The sequence below is a fragment of the Cervus elaphus genome, chromosome 21 (genome assembly GCF_910594005.1).
Source record: "Cervus elaphus chromosome 21, mCerEla1.1, whole genome shotgun sequence".
In the NCBI taxonomy this organism is placed as follows: domain Eukaryota; kingdom Metazoa; phylum Chordata; class Mammalia; order Artiodactyla; family Cervidae; genus Cervus; species Cervus elaphus.
The window spans coordinates 46,674,022-46,691,228 of record NC_057835.1 but is presented as its reverse complement, the minus strand read 5'-3'; the positions used below and the strand labels follow the sequence as shown (position 1 = coordinate 46,691,228).

Sequence of the window (17,207 nt, the reverse complement as noted above, 5' to 3'; positions counted from 1 at the left end):
GCGACTTTGACTTTCATAGAAAGTTAACACTTCCACTCAGTCACTGTCCTGAGGCCCCATAGACTGTAACCCTCCAGGCTTCTCTGGCCATGGAATTCTCTAGGCAAGAATACTGGAGTGGGTTGCCATTCCTGACTTAGGGATCAAATCCAGGTCTGCTGCATTGCAGGCAGATTCTTCACCATCTGAGCCACAAGTTTGTATAGTTCACTTATTTATGCCCCTCCTTTCCACTGATCTCAAGTAGGAATGTAGGGACTTTTGTACATTTTTAGTATATGTATATATATTTATCACTTTTAACCCTTATACCTACAATACCTAGTAAAAATATTTGTTAAATGAATGCCTACTTTTCAAGCAAACACTCTTTTCAAAGGTCTACTAAAACACCTTTCTTATTATCACTGGTTAAAAAAAAGAGATTGGTTTATGTGTGGGTTGAATAAATATTCAAGCTTTAGAATTTTTATCTCCCTTGAAATCTTTTTATACAACCTCTTTTATAAAGAGTTGCAAGAAAATGATCTTTAAATAAGAAAATTAAAGAGACATTTTAGTTGGAAATTAATGTATTAACATATACTTTAAAATTGTGTGTTTCACAGAGATGCAGAAGGTGTTTATATAGTGTCTATCACTTGTCTGCTGTTTTCCTGGAAGACTGTACATGCTTCTGGCTGTAAACAACTTATTTGCCTTTTGGAGCTAGAGAATAAATTGTGGCTTATTCATATTTTACCTTCTTTTTATAGAATGTCCCTTAAATAGCTATCGTGTGAACAAAAGACTTCAACTTTTAAAAAACTGAACGTGTGCCCGTTGACGTTCATAAACACATATGAGTCATTTGGTCTATGTAGAGTCCTGTGATAAGTGCTATTTGGCTGCCAGCCAAGTTTCATTTCTTATACTGGGGATGTCAGGGCCACATAGTTGTGTTTATAAGGAGAATTTCAATATACATAACCTGTTAAATGACTTGCAGAATCCCAGCCTCCTAACTATTCTGTCTTTGAAAGCAGTAAATTAGATGCCACCATTCTAGAATATCAAACTAATGCAAAATTCCTACTAAATTAGTAAAGGTAATATCAGAACAGAGTTCCTGTTTTCAGAAAATCAAAAATTAAAGTTAACCCAGAGGCTAAATACATTTAAAAAAAATTGGTGGAACGTAGTTTCTTCTGCACAATTTGCAGTGGTAAACTGCTACCGGTGCATTTTAGCAACAGCCAAAGCAGTGTTATCTCTTGGCTCATTTCTTGAGTTGAAGACGAAAGCAGATGTCAGCAGGTGAGAAGGTTCACCTCTGTTTGGCATGTTTCCCAGTCTGCAGCCTGCCCTCTGTCTCTGGTTTGGAGACTCATGCAGGACCCCACTGATGTGAAGACGATTGTTACTGTTGTTGAATAAGCTCTGGGATATACAGCAAAACAAGGAATGATGTGCTGTCACTGAACACTTCCTGCTTCCTGCCCATCTTCCACTGCGGATTCTATTTCCTATGTTTTCTTGAGTGAGGTTAGAGTTCAGGAAGCGGGATGATTTGGACCATGGTGAGAGATGTTGATGACACCCATTGGGCTCACTCCAGGCAAAAGCTTTTAAGAAAGAGGTGGGTTTCGTTATTTATCCCTTCCTGGTTTTATTGCTATTTTTATTTTCCTTATGATCACTCAAGGTCCCCAGAAGCCTTATGTACCTCTAGCTGCCCCTGGTGACCCATCCGTTCTCTCTGAGCAGAGCCCCATTCTTTTCAGCAGAGCCTCCTTTCTGTATGTCTGTGGTCCCTTTGATGCATGTCGGATTGCTACAGCATTTTTTCTTTCCTTTATCAGCAAACTGGATATGAACTACTCTCACAAGCTAATTCTCAGTAAGTGCTGCCAGAGAGAAAGGGTTACAGTTCATTGCCTATTCACCATGCATCAGTTACTTCACTGGATATTGCCCTTTGATCCTTCTTACCAACCTGTCATCCCTATTTTATAGATGAGGACAAGACCTTGAAATGCAGAGAGGTTAATAAACTTTCCCCAGTCAACCACCTAGCAAGTGGCAGGGCTGGAATTTGATTCCAGTAATATATGATTTCACAGCAAACATAGACTCCTTTTCCTGGGATATTTACAGTTTAACCAAGGATTCTGGGTTAACGATATAAATATGATTTAACCCTGTTGATACAATTTCTGGCATGATTCTTAGCTATTGGAATGTAATCTCGACAAGGGCTCTTTATGGCACTATCCCTGGTGGCTCAGATGGCAAAGAACTTGCCTGCCAATGCAGGAGACATGGGTTCAATCCCTGGGTTGGAAAGATGCCCTGGAGAAGGAAATGGCAACCCACTCCAGTATTCTTGCCTGGAGAACCCCATGAAGAAGCCTGGTGGGCTCTAGTCCATGGGGTTGCAAAGAGTCAGACCTGACTGAGCGACTAAGACTTACTTTCACTTTCAAGTTGAATCATATAGATAGTTGCCTACTTAAATGATTTTTTTTTTAATTTAATGGTTATAACTAAAAACACTAGTTTATTAGCATTAATTTTTATATGCTATGTTAAAGTTATGAAACCTTTTTATTTGATTCTCGCAATAACATTCTGAGGAGTTAAGGATAGAAATGGGTAGATTAGGCCTGAAGTTATTGTCGTAGTCCAAAGAAATTGATGGTGGCAATAGAAATAAAATACATAGATTAAAAATATGTAGCAGGGGGTAGCAGACAGAGGAGGCTGCAAGGAAAAAATAAAAAAGTCCAAGGTTGAACAAATTGGGAGAATAGCACGGAAACATATACTTGTCCATATGTAAAATGGATAGCCAGTGGGACTTTGCTGTTTGATGCAGGGAGCTCAACCCAGTGCTCTGTGACACCCTAGAAGGGTGAGATGGGGTGGGAGGTGGGATGGAGGTTCAAGAGGGAGGGGACATGTGTGTACCTGTGGTTGGTTCATGTTGATGTATGGCAGAAACCAACACAATATTGTAAAGCAATTATCCTCCAATTAAAAAAATGAAGAAAATAAAAAAGTCCAGAAACAGGTGGTGGCATGGGAAATATTGTGTATTGGTTCATTTAATACCTCTGCATCCCCTTCCTATATTATATTTCTGTACTTCTGTGGCTGGAACTTCCTGGAATACCTTGCAGCTAGAATTCTGTGTGACTTAGATTCTGTCAAAGCAGTGTACCCACGTGAGGCATGTGACGAGGCACAAGGAAGGCAGTGAGGGGTCGCTGTGTGCAAAATTGATCTTCTGGCAAAACACAGTGCCACGGTTTCCTAGAGTTGCAGGGGCATCTGTCGTGGAAGTCTAGCTTTCTGTGCCTGTTGTCATGGGATTTGAGTGGTGGGAGGCAGCGCTGTGTACATGTGCTAGTGCAGGCTTGTGGTGTGTTTGGACCTTCCTCCTGGCTCTGTGTGGTTGTCTTGTTCAGCAGCCCAGCCTGATCCTCCAGGCTTCTTAGAGAATCTGTTGTCTTGCTCTGCAAATAAGAATTGCAACTGGTCCTGCTATCATAAAGTCAAAAGAAGATAAAGAGAGAAGAGGCTGGTTGTTAGCTTCAAGGAGGCTAATTGTGTTTAGTACTGAGAGAATGGAAATTAAATTAATAATGGAAAATTTAAAGTGTATATTTATTAAATTTAGTGAAATATATATATATATATATATAGTTCACTGTGACTCTAGCAAAAGCATGGGTTTTTTTGTTTGTTTGTTTGTTTCAGAGTGAGTAGAAATCAGTGACAATAAGTTTAAGAGTAAACAGTAGGTAGGGAATGGAGGCAGCTCATGCACATGTCTCTATTGATAACTTGACTGTGACAGGAATATAGTAGAGGTACTGTAATTGAGCAGCATCAGAGGTCAGAAGGTTTTGTTCTGTTTTGTTTTTTTAAAGATAAGGGGTAGTGGAGCATGCTTGATTGCTGATGGGAAGTATCAAGAAGAGAGGAGAGAGAGATGAGGGGAAATATCTGTGACACCTCAGTCAGTTACATAATTTCTCTGTGCTTTAGGGTTTCCCTGGTGGCTTTGTTGGTGAAGAATCTGCCTGCAGTGCAGGAGATCTGGGTTCGATCCCTGGGTTGTGAAGATCCCCTGGAGAAGAAAACGGCAACCCTCTCCAGTATTCTTGCCTGGAGAATTCCACAGACGGAGGAGCCTGGCAGGCTACAGTCCATGGGGTCTCAAAGTCAGACACTACTGAGTGACAAACTGACTCACTCTGTGCCTTAGTTTCCTTAACAAATTTAGATAATAAGATCCTCGTCTTAGAGTTTTTTTTTGGGTTGGAGTGCAATAATGTCCATGAAGAAATTTTAATGCAATGTCTAGTACTTAATAAGGGCTTACCATACTCAGTCGCTCAGTCGTGTCCCACTCTTTGTGACCCCATGGACTTTAGCCCACCAGGCTTGTCTGTCCATGGAACTTTCCAGGCAAGAATACTAAAGTGGTTTGCCATTTCCTACTCTAGGGAAAGGCTTCATAAGCATAGCCATTAGTATTATTGCTATTACTACTATTTTTATTGTTACTGTCTTCTGCATACCTTAGAGTATTGTGAATATGGAATCATTTTGTCTTCTGAATTTACAAGTCTTCCTTTCAGCTCTTACAAGCTGGTCCCATTGCCATCTTATCATCACTAATTACATTAATTAAGTAAACATTTACCAAGCACCTGAATGTGCCAAGTATGCACACATTAGGTGTCTGGGACACAAAACTGAGTAGAACTTGTTCTCCACCTCTAACTAGCATCTGGAACACTAGAGGAGAGGGCTGGGGGAGCATGACTACTTTATACCAAGTTTTATATTATATCAGTCAGAGTGCTAGCAGGAGCAGAACCACTAGGAGGTGTGTGTGTGTGTTCTATTTATTCATTCCTACATACATGCATGGATACATACATGCACACACATATTTGCATATTTACTATAGCTGGCTAAGCAAGCCTAAAGTCCACAGGCAGCAAGGCAGGAAGGAAGGATCGTGACCAGACTGAAACCCCACGAGCACACTTTTCTATCTTAAGATCCTGCTACACTCATTATCCTGGGTCAGCCCAGTTCTTCTGTTGAGCCATCTACCTTCTTGTGAAGGACTGTGTTGAAGTGGGAGGCATTTCTCTCTCATATTCCCATCCACTCTCCCAAATACCTGTTGGACCTTTATTCTAAAGAATTAAATTTATGATAAGCAGATATACAGATTTATTCTAGTATGTACTGTTTACTTTCTTGAATACACTCTAGCTGCATTTATTAGCAGATTTTATTTAGTCATCTGTGCAGCTAGTAGAAGTAATTGGCTGTCTGTGAGTTAAGAGCACAACTCAAGCTAAAATGTGAATTCATTAGCTTTCAACTTCAGTTTTTAATTTCACCTGCTGTTTACTGCTCAAAGGAAGGACAAATTGTATTTAAATAAAATGTTTATTTCAGGAGGAACCCTTAGCAACCAGCATTCTTTTTTACTTAAAAATGGCTTCTTAATCTGCCTTGAAAAATTGAAGAAGTTGTGTTAGCCTGTGACAGCCACTGATGAATTGGAGAAGCCGTATTTATAGTTCTTATTGCCAAAGGAATTCAAGGCATTGGGTTAGTTAGTCCAACTGTTTTTGTTGCAAGAAGTTGAAACAAAAAGAAACAAAAAATAAAAACTAAAAATAAAAAAATCTTTTTTTTTTGCAAAAAAGAAAGGTAGGGTGGGTGGGTGGTGTGGGGATTCTGGTGATGAGAAGGGAGAGGCAGGTGAGCAGGCGCAGAGACAACCTGCAACCAGTGTGCTTGGGTGTGGATGCTGACGGGCTGGGGAGGGGTGTTGGCAGCTCTCAGACGCCTCGTCTCTCTGAGCCGCCCCCCTCACCCCCGTCCCATGTTTCTATTTCTCTCCAAAGCCAGCAGCACCCCCTTCCTCCTCCCTCTAACCTGGTGTCCTCTACTTTCTCACATGCCCTTAACAGCCTGATCACACCATCACTCCAAGCCTCCACGGCTACTGGACCTCAGTTTGTGGTCCCTCAGCCTAGGCTACTGAAAGAAAGGATTTTCTTGGTCCTCTGTGCCCAGAGAAATTGTGCGTTGTCCTTTTTGAAAACTGATTCACCCTTTGTGAAAGTGATAGTCGTTCAGTCCTGTCCGACTCTTTGCGACCCCAAGGACTGTAGCCCGCCAGGCTCCTCTGTCCATGGGATTCTCCAGGCAAGGATACTGGAGTGGGTTGCCATTCCCCTCTCCAGGGGATCTTCCTGACCCAGGATTCAAACCCTGGTCTTCTACGTTGCAGGCAGATTCTTTACTGTCTGAGCCACTAAGGTTAATTTATACGTATCAGAACTACATTGTCCAAGATAACAAAAAGTTCTTTTCTAACCACTTTGGAGAAATGTGTGGTTTGGTCAGAAAAATCACATTTTAGCGTGTGGTTTGGGTCCCAGGTCAATGGCAAAAAAACCAGTAACCCCTGAAGAAAATGAACTCTAATGCACTCCTTGAATTGCCAAGAATCTCTTCTTGTTTGCTGTGTGTGTTTGTGCCTAGGATTCAGGCCAGGTGGAGAAAGAGCTGCTCAGAGACACTCAGTGGGAATGAAGAGAGGAATTCTGGGACATGGGCTTGGGCCCCAGCAGGGACTTGGAAAAGGCTCTGTGCTATTAGTTTCCGGGGTAGCCTCTCTGTGTGAGGGGCTGAGGAAGGTTCCCGTGAATGGAGACTGTGAGATTCCCCTGGAGCGAAGTTGCAGTGAGAAGAGGTCAGAGACTGCGAAGCTTGTGTCTGGGGATCCAGCTCCTCCTGGCAGGGGCTGCAGGAGTTTCAGTTCTGGGCTCTACATAGTCACAGCAGCTGGAGTGGACAAGTCTTCTATAGGTCAGCAGCCCCTCAGCAACACAGCTGCCTGTTCTTCTTCAGAAAGAAACTTCTAAGAAAATACTTCCGGAGGGGCCCAAATCCCATTGGCAAAAATAGTCTCTGTGAGCCAAATGTGGAAGAAATTAAAGACGACAGTGATTATCAGCATTGTTATTCTTGACTGTGGATGTTAGAATTCACAGAGAGAGTAAGTGGGCTGGTTGTGCTGTGAGCCTCAGACAGGAGGGGGAAGCATTCCTGGGCCTCCCTGGAGACCAGGCTGCTCTGGGTCCTGCCCCTTATAGAATCTCCCCTGCCAAGGAGTCTGAGAAGTAGAGAACTTTAACTGTGACTTGGTTCTGAAATTCTGCCTCATCTCTCAACAGGTGTGCCCTGATATAACTGGGTGATATTTGTAGAAGAAAGGTTCAGAGTCCCTTAATTTAAAAGCAAAACCACCCTATTGGTGGTTGAGTCACTCAGTTGTGTCTTACTCTTTGCGACCCCATGAACTGTACGCCAGGCTCTCCTGTCCATGAAATTCTCCAGGCAAGAATCCTGGAGTGGGTTGACATTCCTTCTCCAAGGGATCTTTCCAACCCAGGGATCGAACCTGGATCTCCTGCACCACAGGCAGATTCTTTACCGACTGAGCTTTGTAGATTTTATTATAAAATAAGGACTGTATGCCTGGAGAGAAAATCCTCCATGAAATGAAACTGAACACTTGGTAAAGAAAAGATTAATATAGTAGCTCTCCTGTAATTATTTTCCACCTATTCTCCAAATTATAGCACAATTCACTATTTCTTTCTTGGTAGCTTAGGAAATTTCTCTTGACTATGACTCTACTCTTTGCAGCTCCAGCAACTTGGCATCAAGCCTCCTTAGACTTTTGTTAGTAGTTGCTACCATATAGCACATATAATCACCTGAAAATTCATTCATTTATTTGTTCCCCAAATGCTTATTCAGGGCCCACTCTGTTTCAGATACTCTTCTCGGTACTGGAAGTATCAATACACAAAAACATCCTGGACAATAGACATAAGAAATAGTAAATTATACCTTTCGTTATAGGTGCTGTAGAAGAATAGTAGAATAGACTATGGGAGATGAGGAGTGGGTAAGGAGCACTGAAATTTAAATAGGAGGGGTCAGAGTTGGCTTCACTGAGAAAGAGACTTTTGAATGAAGACTGAACGGGTGAGGAAGCCAGCAGTGGGAGGTATGAAGAACATTCCTGGAAGATGGGGCAGCCAGTGAGAATGCCTGAGGCAGGGGTGTGCCTGGCCTGATCAAGGCCAGCAAGTGTGGGAGGGAGAGGTAAGGATAGAGGAAAGAAGAGGAGAGGGAGAAAATAAGGGTATGGGACGAGGGGCAGGGAAAACAAACAGGGCCTGGGAGGCCATTGCAAGGAGTTTGGATTTTATTCTGGATGAAATGGGGAGTCCCTGGAAGGTTCTCAGCTGAAGAAGCGTATGATCTGACTCTGGTTTGTGTGGGATAAGGTGGCTACTACTACTACTGAGAAGGAACTGGGGTGTGGGAAAGGCAGGGCAAGAAAGAAGATGGGGATCCAGGGAAGAAACTATTGTAGCAATCCAGGCAAGAGATGAGGGTGGCTTGACCAAGATGGTAACTGTGGAGGTGGTAAGAAGTGACTGGATTCTGGATATATTCTGAAGGTAAAGGCCACAGAGTTTTCACTTGAACTGGGTGTGATTGGTTGAATTAAACTTTGACTTATATAAAATAAGTGGAATATCTAATTACTGTGTGAAGTTCAAAATTCTCTATAGTAAAGTTAAATCCAGTGAGGTCAACCCATACTGATGTTTCCTCTTTCTCCTTACATTTGTTTGGAAAAATATGTGGGTGACTTTAGCCCAGCTTGACCTTAATATTGAACTTCATAGGGATGGTTATTTCTATTCGGAATTTTTCAGAAAGCGTGTTTTAAATACTTACATACTTTGTTCTCACTTGCATGATGTTACTATTAATAGAAGGTTTGAAACTTCAGCCAAATTGTCTTCCACCAAAAGTTTTTGCAATAAATTTCTTAAATGTGTGGCTGACTAATCTGTCATTAGGCATGCCAGGTCATGGTTTGTTTAACATTAAATTGTCAAGATATTAGAGGTGAAGGTCCCTGTAGGAATCCCGGCATTAATAACATCGATGGCTACAGTGGTGTAGCGCTGTGGTTGCCATCACAGGATCTCAACTCTGTTTTACTTTTCACCCATCATCACACTGCCAAACCAGGCTGATTTTCACCAGCCAGTTAGTCTGTGTTGGTATTGAGAAATTATAAACTTGAAGTTAAAGCAGTCAAAAAACCACTTCATTCTTTTCAGAGAGCTTAAGGAATAATATAATCAAAGGGCTAGCAATTGGAAGCAGTTATTTTTAAACTGTTTCTACTACAACTAATCACTAGGACTGGATAGATTTGCTGTCCAACTTATTTTCTTGTGTATCTAGCATGAAATGTGAAGAATTTAATCTGAAGTGATGAGCAGAGTTCTGTTGACTATTTTTAGACGCAGTCTTTATCACTTGACTCAAGAGTCTGGTCTTTCTTTGAGTATGACCTTTAGTTGCAATATTTTAAATTAATTTGAAAATCAATTGTTCCTATTATTAATATAACTTTTGCTTCTTTCGTAGCATATTTTAAAATGTGGGAGTCTGATTACATGCTCTACACTGTGGTTGATGTGTCATTGTCATCAATCACTAAACATACATATTTATGTATTCTAAAGCAAGTTAAAAAAATAAATACTAAGGTGTGGAAGCACAATCTGAAATAGGGAAAATTCTCTTATAATGTGTCAAATTTGTGACTGTGTGCTTGCCTGGTGAATGGAAGAGTCAGTTGAAAAAAGTTGCTTGGTCAAGTGGTCCATTCCCTTGTCTCCCGTGGCTTGCTCCCCAAAAGTGGATTTTGCTGTGGCCTGAATGTGATTCTCTTTTCTAAAATGTCTCTACTACTTTCTTACTATTCAGAAAGTTCCAGAAGGCAAATGGGTTGACTTTCTTTAGATTATTCCTGGAAATCCAATTAATCTCCAACGCCAATTCCTTAAATCTTATTCGGTTGGGATGAGTAAATGAGGACAGTTTCTGAGAGTGAATATTGACTCATGCACTTTGGCACCTTATTATCATATATTCATAGGGAGGGTATTGGGTTTAAGGTAGCCTGGAATGCACTTGAGTGTGGACAGAAGGAAGGATTGATTGAGTAAATGGGCTGATGCTAGAAGCCATTCTCTTTTTTGTTGTGCTGCTAGAGTCCTCCTATGGAAAGCAGATGTTTTTGTATTGAAGAAAGCCAATGAGCTTTAGTCCAGTTTACAAAGGACACCATTTAGAGAAAGTCAAGATGGAAATACATACTGTTAGCATCTTGTTTAAAAAATTGCAATTTCCCCAAGTATATCATATTTATAGATATAGTTTATCTTTATCTAGGAAAACAAAAGCTGTTCATCAAAATAGAAATTTTGAATTTTATTTGTTAGTTAACTTAGTAATTGGTAGTATTCTCATATAAGTGAACACTGAAGCTTTGTTCTCTTGCAAGAAATTGCACTGAATATAGTGTGTGTCTGTGATGTGCTGTTGAAGGGCTTCTGTGTTGGGTAGGAAGAAGGAATTCAGTGGTAATCATTGTAGTATGATATAGCTGAGAGGTACTGGTGATCAAGGGAAGTAATAGTGCAACTGGATGGATAGCTTGAAGTAATTAATTTTTCCCCTTTAGTATAGGCAAATATGGGCTTCCCAGGTGACTCAGTGGTAAAGAATCTGCTTGCCAATGGAGGAGCGCCAGGAGACACAAGTTCGATCCCTGGGTCGGGAAAATCCTCTGGAGGAGGAAATGTCAACCCACTCCAGTATTCTTGCCTGAAAAATTCCATGGACAAAAGCAGCTTGGCAGTCTACAGTCTATGGTGTTGCAAAGAGTTGGACATGACTGAGTGACCGAGCATGCACACATGCATATGCATATATACTAATAACTGAAAGCTGGTAGAAGAAAAAAAATTATTATGTAAATGCTGTATTCTTGAGAAACTTAATTGTATAAAAGTAATGTGTATTTTTTTTGAAATAACTTTATAGGTTTTAAAATACTAAGCTATACATGAATATTGTAAAAATTGCAAACAGGGTAAAAAGCAAAATTAGACTGTAAATCTGCTTCCAAGGAAAACCATTCTTAACATTTTGGAATGTCCTTTCAGAATTGTTTCTCTCTCTCTCTCTCTCTACATATATATATATATATATATATATATATATATATATATATATATACCTCCTCCCCAAGATTATATTACATAAGACTCATTTGGATTTCCTTTTTTCAAATAGTATATTGAATGTCTTTCCATTTCAATAAATACAGAAATATGTCTTTGTTTTTAACTATACATTTTATTTGTTCATATTTAATTCCCCATAATATTTGTAATATAAGAAATTCTGTGCTAAACCTTCTTGTGTGCTTTTCTAGATATTTTTTTCTCCATAGACATAGAACTGCTGAATCAAAGGGATGTACCATTAAATTCATTGCCTTTTGCATGCTGGCCTCCTCCAACATGTATGTTCCCACCAACAGCGATTGAGAGTGCCAGTTCCCTCATATGTTGACCAGCAAAGAGCATTATTCCTCACAATTTTTGTGAATCTCTATAAAATTGTATCTTTGTTTAAATTTTTTAAATTTGAAAACCTTAAAAAAAGTTTAAAAAGTCCCCATAATCTCACTGCTTTGACTTGTTTGTGCGTCTGTCTGTGTGTGTATGCAGTATCTAATTATATAAGGAAAGAGGTAGAACCTTCTTGGCCCATAAGGTGTGTAACTGTTTAACAAACTACTTTGCTTTCAAAGAGCAGTGAAATCCTGCCTAATATATTAGTCTGCAGCTTACCTGTTTCTCTTAGTAAATCACGAGCGAATGTGTTCCTCATAATACATCATGGATTTTTTCTGATGTTCTTCTTTTTTAGTGACATTGTGGTATGTCCACTGTATGGATATCCCACAGTTTGTCCCTCCATAAGGAAAAATTTTGGTTGGTTGACTCAGCAATTCTAACTTCCAGGAATTTTTCATACAAAAATGACTTGCACAAGTGTATAGAGGTACATGGATACATACAACAATGGTATTTATTGTGGCATTATGTTTAATGATGAGAAATTGAAAAGTACCTCAATGTCTGGAAAATTGAAAAGTACCTCAATGTCTGGGAGGAAAAGACAGGCTAAACCATGTGATCTTGCGAAATGTTACTGTATTCAAAACTTAAATATAGTACATTTACTACTAACGTGAAACGATGCCTGTGATTTATTGTGAAGTGAAAAAATAAGTTGCAGAATGATACATGCAGTACATTCATGTTTAGACACCCCAAACAGACATATACACAGTTAGGAATTTAATGCATTTTAAATAAGTGGAGGCTTTGCAGTAAATTGTTAAAAGCTGTTCTTTCTAGGGGTTGGACCTGACTGGGCAGGGTTGGGAGGAGAAAGGGGAGGAATATAAAGCTGTCCCCATATTGTTTTACACACATTTTTATGGAAATTTTAACAACAAGCATATATTTTGTAATAAATGAATGTTTGAAAAAAATGAAAAGTACACTCAGGCTCTACAGGAACAATGAAAAAGAAAACATTGAAGTGAGACTAGATAGTCTCTAAGATAATGCCTGCTTCACAGATTATGAGTTCATGAAATCAGTCAGGTGAAAAGTAGTCAGTCTTCTTTATAGATACAGAATGTTTCATTCACAATGTGGTGGAAGAGTGAGAAAAAAGAGGAAGAGAGGGTAAACCGTATGGTCAAAATGGAGTCAGTTGGAAGCAGAAGTGGGCGCCATTGACCCTCATTCCAAAGAAACACGGTACTCAAATTCCTCTTCTTCAAGAGGGCTCTACCCATATTTAAGAGAAGCTATGTGGGCCTGCCCTGGTGGCTCAGATGGTGAAAAATCCACATGCAATGCAGGAGACCGGGTTCCACTCCTGAGTTGGGAAGATCCCCTAGAAAAGGGAATGGCAACCTACTCCAGTATTCTTGCCTGGAGAATCCCATGGACAGAGGAGCCTGGCGGGCTACAGCCCATGGAGTCATAAAGAGTTGGACATGACTGAGTGACTATCCCTACTGCTACCTGTGAATCTTAAACCTTCTGACTTCTAGATGAAATATTCCCAGTTCCTCCCAGTAGGATCCTTTGTCATCCTGATCACCCTGTTGTGTTTGTTCCGGTTTGTCAATGTCCATCTTGAAATTAGAAGACCAGAATCAAATAGTACTGCCTTCCAACTTACAGTCTCGTCATTGTGGGATACAATCAGATTAATCCTCCCTCATGCAAGAGACGAATTTTTAAAAATCTAGACTAAGATTATTCCTAAACCTCTGCCTTGTGTTTTCTTCTTAAAATTCCTAGTTAAGAGTTTTGCTGTTTTTCTTCTAGATTTGGGGAGTTTCTTTGTTTTCTCTGGGTATCTTGTATTGTTGAACCCTTTGCCTCCTTGTGAGCTATGATACGAAAGATTTTTCAGATTTCCTTAGCTTTCTATTATTAAAAATATCAGCTCATATGAGTCACATCATTAATTGATATCAGCTTCAAGGAAGGAAGCTAACTTGGCTCAGGCCCTCCACACCACCAGAAAGGTTTCCTTTTGTCACCAGGGCATTGTGCAAATTGGGAACAAAAACAAGAAAGAGTGCCCTCTTTGGGCAAATAGATAAAAAGTTCTTCTCCAGATGAATGAATTAGAAAAATGTCCCTCTTCTATGGGTGAAGAGGCCTGGGGACCTGGCTTGAGGAGGGACTGGATTTTAGCCAGCCTTACTTGTGAACAGGATATATTAGCACAGCTACTTGCAGCAGCCTGCGTTGTCATAGCACTCCGTGGCTGCCTGTTTGCAGCATGGGTTCCCAATTTCTGGTCTGGGGGTTCTTGGGAAATATACTTTCTACACCAGTTATTCCTGGTTTGGTTCTTTCTTTTCTTTTTTTTTTTTTTATATCAACAGTAAATTATGGTACAATTTACATATCATAATGTTCATCCCATTGTAAGAATACTGTTCAGGTTTTTTTTTTTTTTTTTATAAATTCATAGCATGGTACAAATCGGTACAGTCTAGTTCTAGAACATGTCCATCACGGCACAAAGTTCTATGGTGTCCATCTGCAATCAGTTTCCCTTATCAACCCCAGCGCCAGGCAATCCACCGGTCTGCTTTCTGTCTTTATAGCTTTGCCTTTTCTGGAAATCTCATGTAAGTGGGATCCTATCTTCCTTTAGCTGCTCTCCTCTGCTAATCTGATAGGGGTTCAAATTGAATTGGGGTTATATCTTCCTTTTGCTGCTTTCTTCTGCTGATCTGCTGGTGGTGTGGTGGCTAGATGTTGGCCCTGCCCCCTTCTAGTGCTCCTACAAACCCTCACTCATCCCTTTCTTTCCATCCTGCCTCAGCATTCAGACATGCTCTGTTACTTTCTGTCTTAGAACCTTCTCCCTGGTTCAGCATCCTCTCCAGCCACCACCGTATTTCTCTGGGCCATTTCTGAGCCCATGTCTCAAGATTTGACTTCATGTTCTCTCTCTACTCTCTTCTCCCCTGTGACTATTCCTTTTAAAATTTGAAAAAATGTAGTATCTGATATGAGTGGAAGAACATTAAAAAGAGCATATATATATATATGTAAACTTTAAAGCATAGAGATATAATGAACATCTACATCTGTCACCCGCTCCTTCCATCAGCCTTACAAACAGTGGAACACATGACTCAAAGTATCAAAAATGTCTTGCTCATCTCTGCATTTTTTTTTGTCCTCTTTGATCTTAGCTAACTCATTTTAACTCCACTTTTATAAAAGGAGTCTGGGCTGAATAGTCTTTGAATTTAATCACATTGCTAAACTTTCCTGATTACCATTTAGAGATTAATTTTATGTTTAGAATGTATTATGGAAGATTTATAGCTTACATTGTTGAATATTACCATAGCTTACTTTATTATGAAGTCTTAGCTAAGAGCATGATATACAATTATACTATCATTTCTACAGGAAATTTATTTTACTTTGTATTAATTTGTTTCAAATGCCGTTTTTTTCGCCTAAAGTTTTGAAGCTAAAAGCTAACCTTCCTGTAATATTCTCTCTCAACCCCACTTCTCTTTGGATTGAATTCTTTTAATCAGATGAATTGGTCCCTGGGGAGGTATGGATGTCAATTATTGCTACAACTTAATACTAATGACTACTTAAATATTTAATTAATGTGATACTTAACACTTAGGGAGAAACTATTTATAAGCATCAAAGCCAGGCCTTTGTTTTCATCTTTTGTGGCTGATGTTTGGCGTATTCCTTTTGTAACATAGTTGGGAATGAGCTGCTATAGAAGTGAAAAAACTGCCTCCTACTCCCTTCCACCTCCAGGCAGAAGAAGTTGAACTGAAAGTGATTAGTGATGGATATTTAAAACATTTGTAATTATATTAGTTTTCCAAACTACATTTTTATTGAAAATGTATTGAATTTTAGAAGTATGAAATAGTTTCTTATTCCTCTCTGTTGAGTATTGATGTCATTGAAACTGCTCTTAAAAGCACTCATTTTTCTTGGACTCTTACTTTGGTTCATTCATTAATACATTCTAAGAAATATGGCAACTTTTTAATGAGTTGCAAATGTACCAAAGTGACTGACATTGTCCTGTGACGCACAGCCTCAGTGTGGCCGGAACACCGTGGAAGATAGTCTCTTCTGCCTGACAAGTGCAGGCCAACGAGAGCAGGGAGCTCAATTTAGGGCTCCGGGTTCATATGAAAGATACATTCCAGCCACGGTGATCCTGAGGCTCACAAGTCACCCCTGGGCTCAAGGAGAATACATATGAGAGCTGGTTCTGTGGCTCCAACAAACATAGAGCTTCAAGTTTTCTCGTAGTCTGAGAATTTCTAGCCATTCACACCATATTTTGCCAGTCTCTGCTTCACTGAACACACATACTTTCATTTCATTCTGAAAACTCCCCTATATTTGTGGCTTTAGCTCTATAAATTCTAAATCTACTTGATCATATTCTTTGTGCTGTTCCTCCTACCTAAAATCAAAAAGAGACAAAAGAGCATACTTTCTATTTAAGTGGGTGAGTGAAGGTTTACTGACTCTACACATGGACTTCATGAGAGAGTGACTCTGACCTGTGAAATGTCTCATAGACACGCACATTTTGAAACATTCTTCACTGATTAGTGAGGCTCTGGGTTGACAGATAGTCCAGCTCTTCTTTGTACACTTAGAACTTTAACAAAGTAAAAAGTGAAAGTTGCTCAGTTGTGTCCCACTCTGCGACCCCATGGACTATACAGTCCTGGAATTCTCCAGGCCAGGATACTGGAGTGGGTAGCCATTCCCTTCTCCAGGAGATCTTCCCAACCCAGGGATTGAACCCAGGTCTCCTGATTTGCAGGCCGATTCTTTACCAGCTGAGCCACCTGGGAAGCCCAGGGCTTAACAGGGTCACTCTAAACTTCATGAACAGTGCCAGTCATCTTACAAAATACAAAATCTGCTTTTTTTAACTTTAGTCTCCTTTTTCATCCATCACAATTCTAAACTCTGAAATCACCAGATATAATTCCTTTGACATTTAAATTTACATTTGTCTTAAACATTGCATTTAGTCAAAAATGATAAAGATTATTATGACTTTTGCAGCATATGGGCACACCAGTTGTGGTACATGAGCCCCAGAGCTTGTGGGCTCCATAGTTGCAGCATGTGGGTGCTTATTTGCCCTGTGACATGTGGGGCCCTAGTTCTTCAACTAGGCATCGAACCCACGTCCCCTGCATTGGAAGGTGGCTTCTTAACCACTGAACCTCCAGGGAAGTTCCAGTGTTATGACTTTTTAATTGTCATACTAATAAAGGGATTTCCTTAAGATCAAAACTGCTATAGATAATTAAAAAAAAACATTTTTCATGAGGTAAAGAGTGGGGTTAAGGTCATTATTCATAATCAAAGATTTAAGACTTGATTTTTTTATATGTGTAGCTCTCTTCTGTTAGGCATGTGCTGCGCTTAGTCACTCAGTGGTGTCTGACTCTTTGCAGCACTATGGGCTGTGGCCCGCCAGGCTCCTCTGTCCATGGGATTCTCCAGGCAAGAATACTGGAGTGGGTTGCCATGCCCTCCTCCAGGGGATCTTCCCAACCCAGGGACTGAACCTCTGTTAAGCATAACCAGCATGAAATATTT

The 17,207-nt window shown here is 40.0% G+C and overlaps 1 protein-coding gene across 2 annotated transcripts in view; it reads left to right on the top strand.

Moving 5' to 3' along the window:
• Nucleotides 1–17,207, top strand: part of ZNF704 (zinc finger protein 704) — a 247,172-nt gene that overhangs the window by 36,990 nt on the left and 192,975 nt on the right. The window lies entirely within an intron of this gene.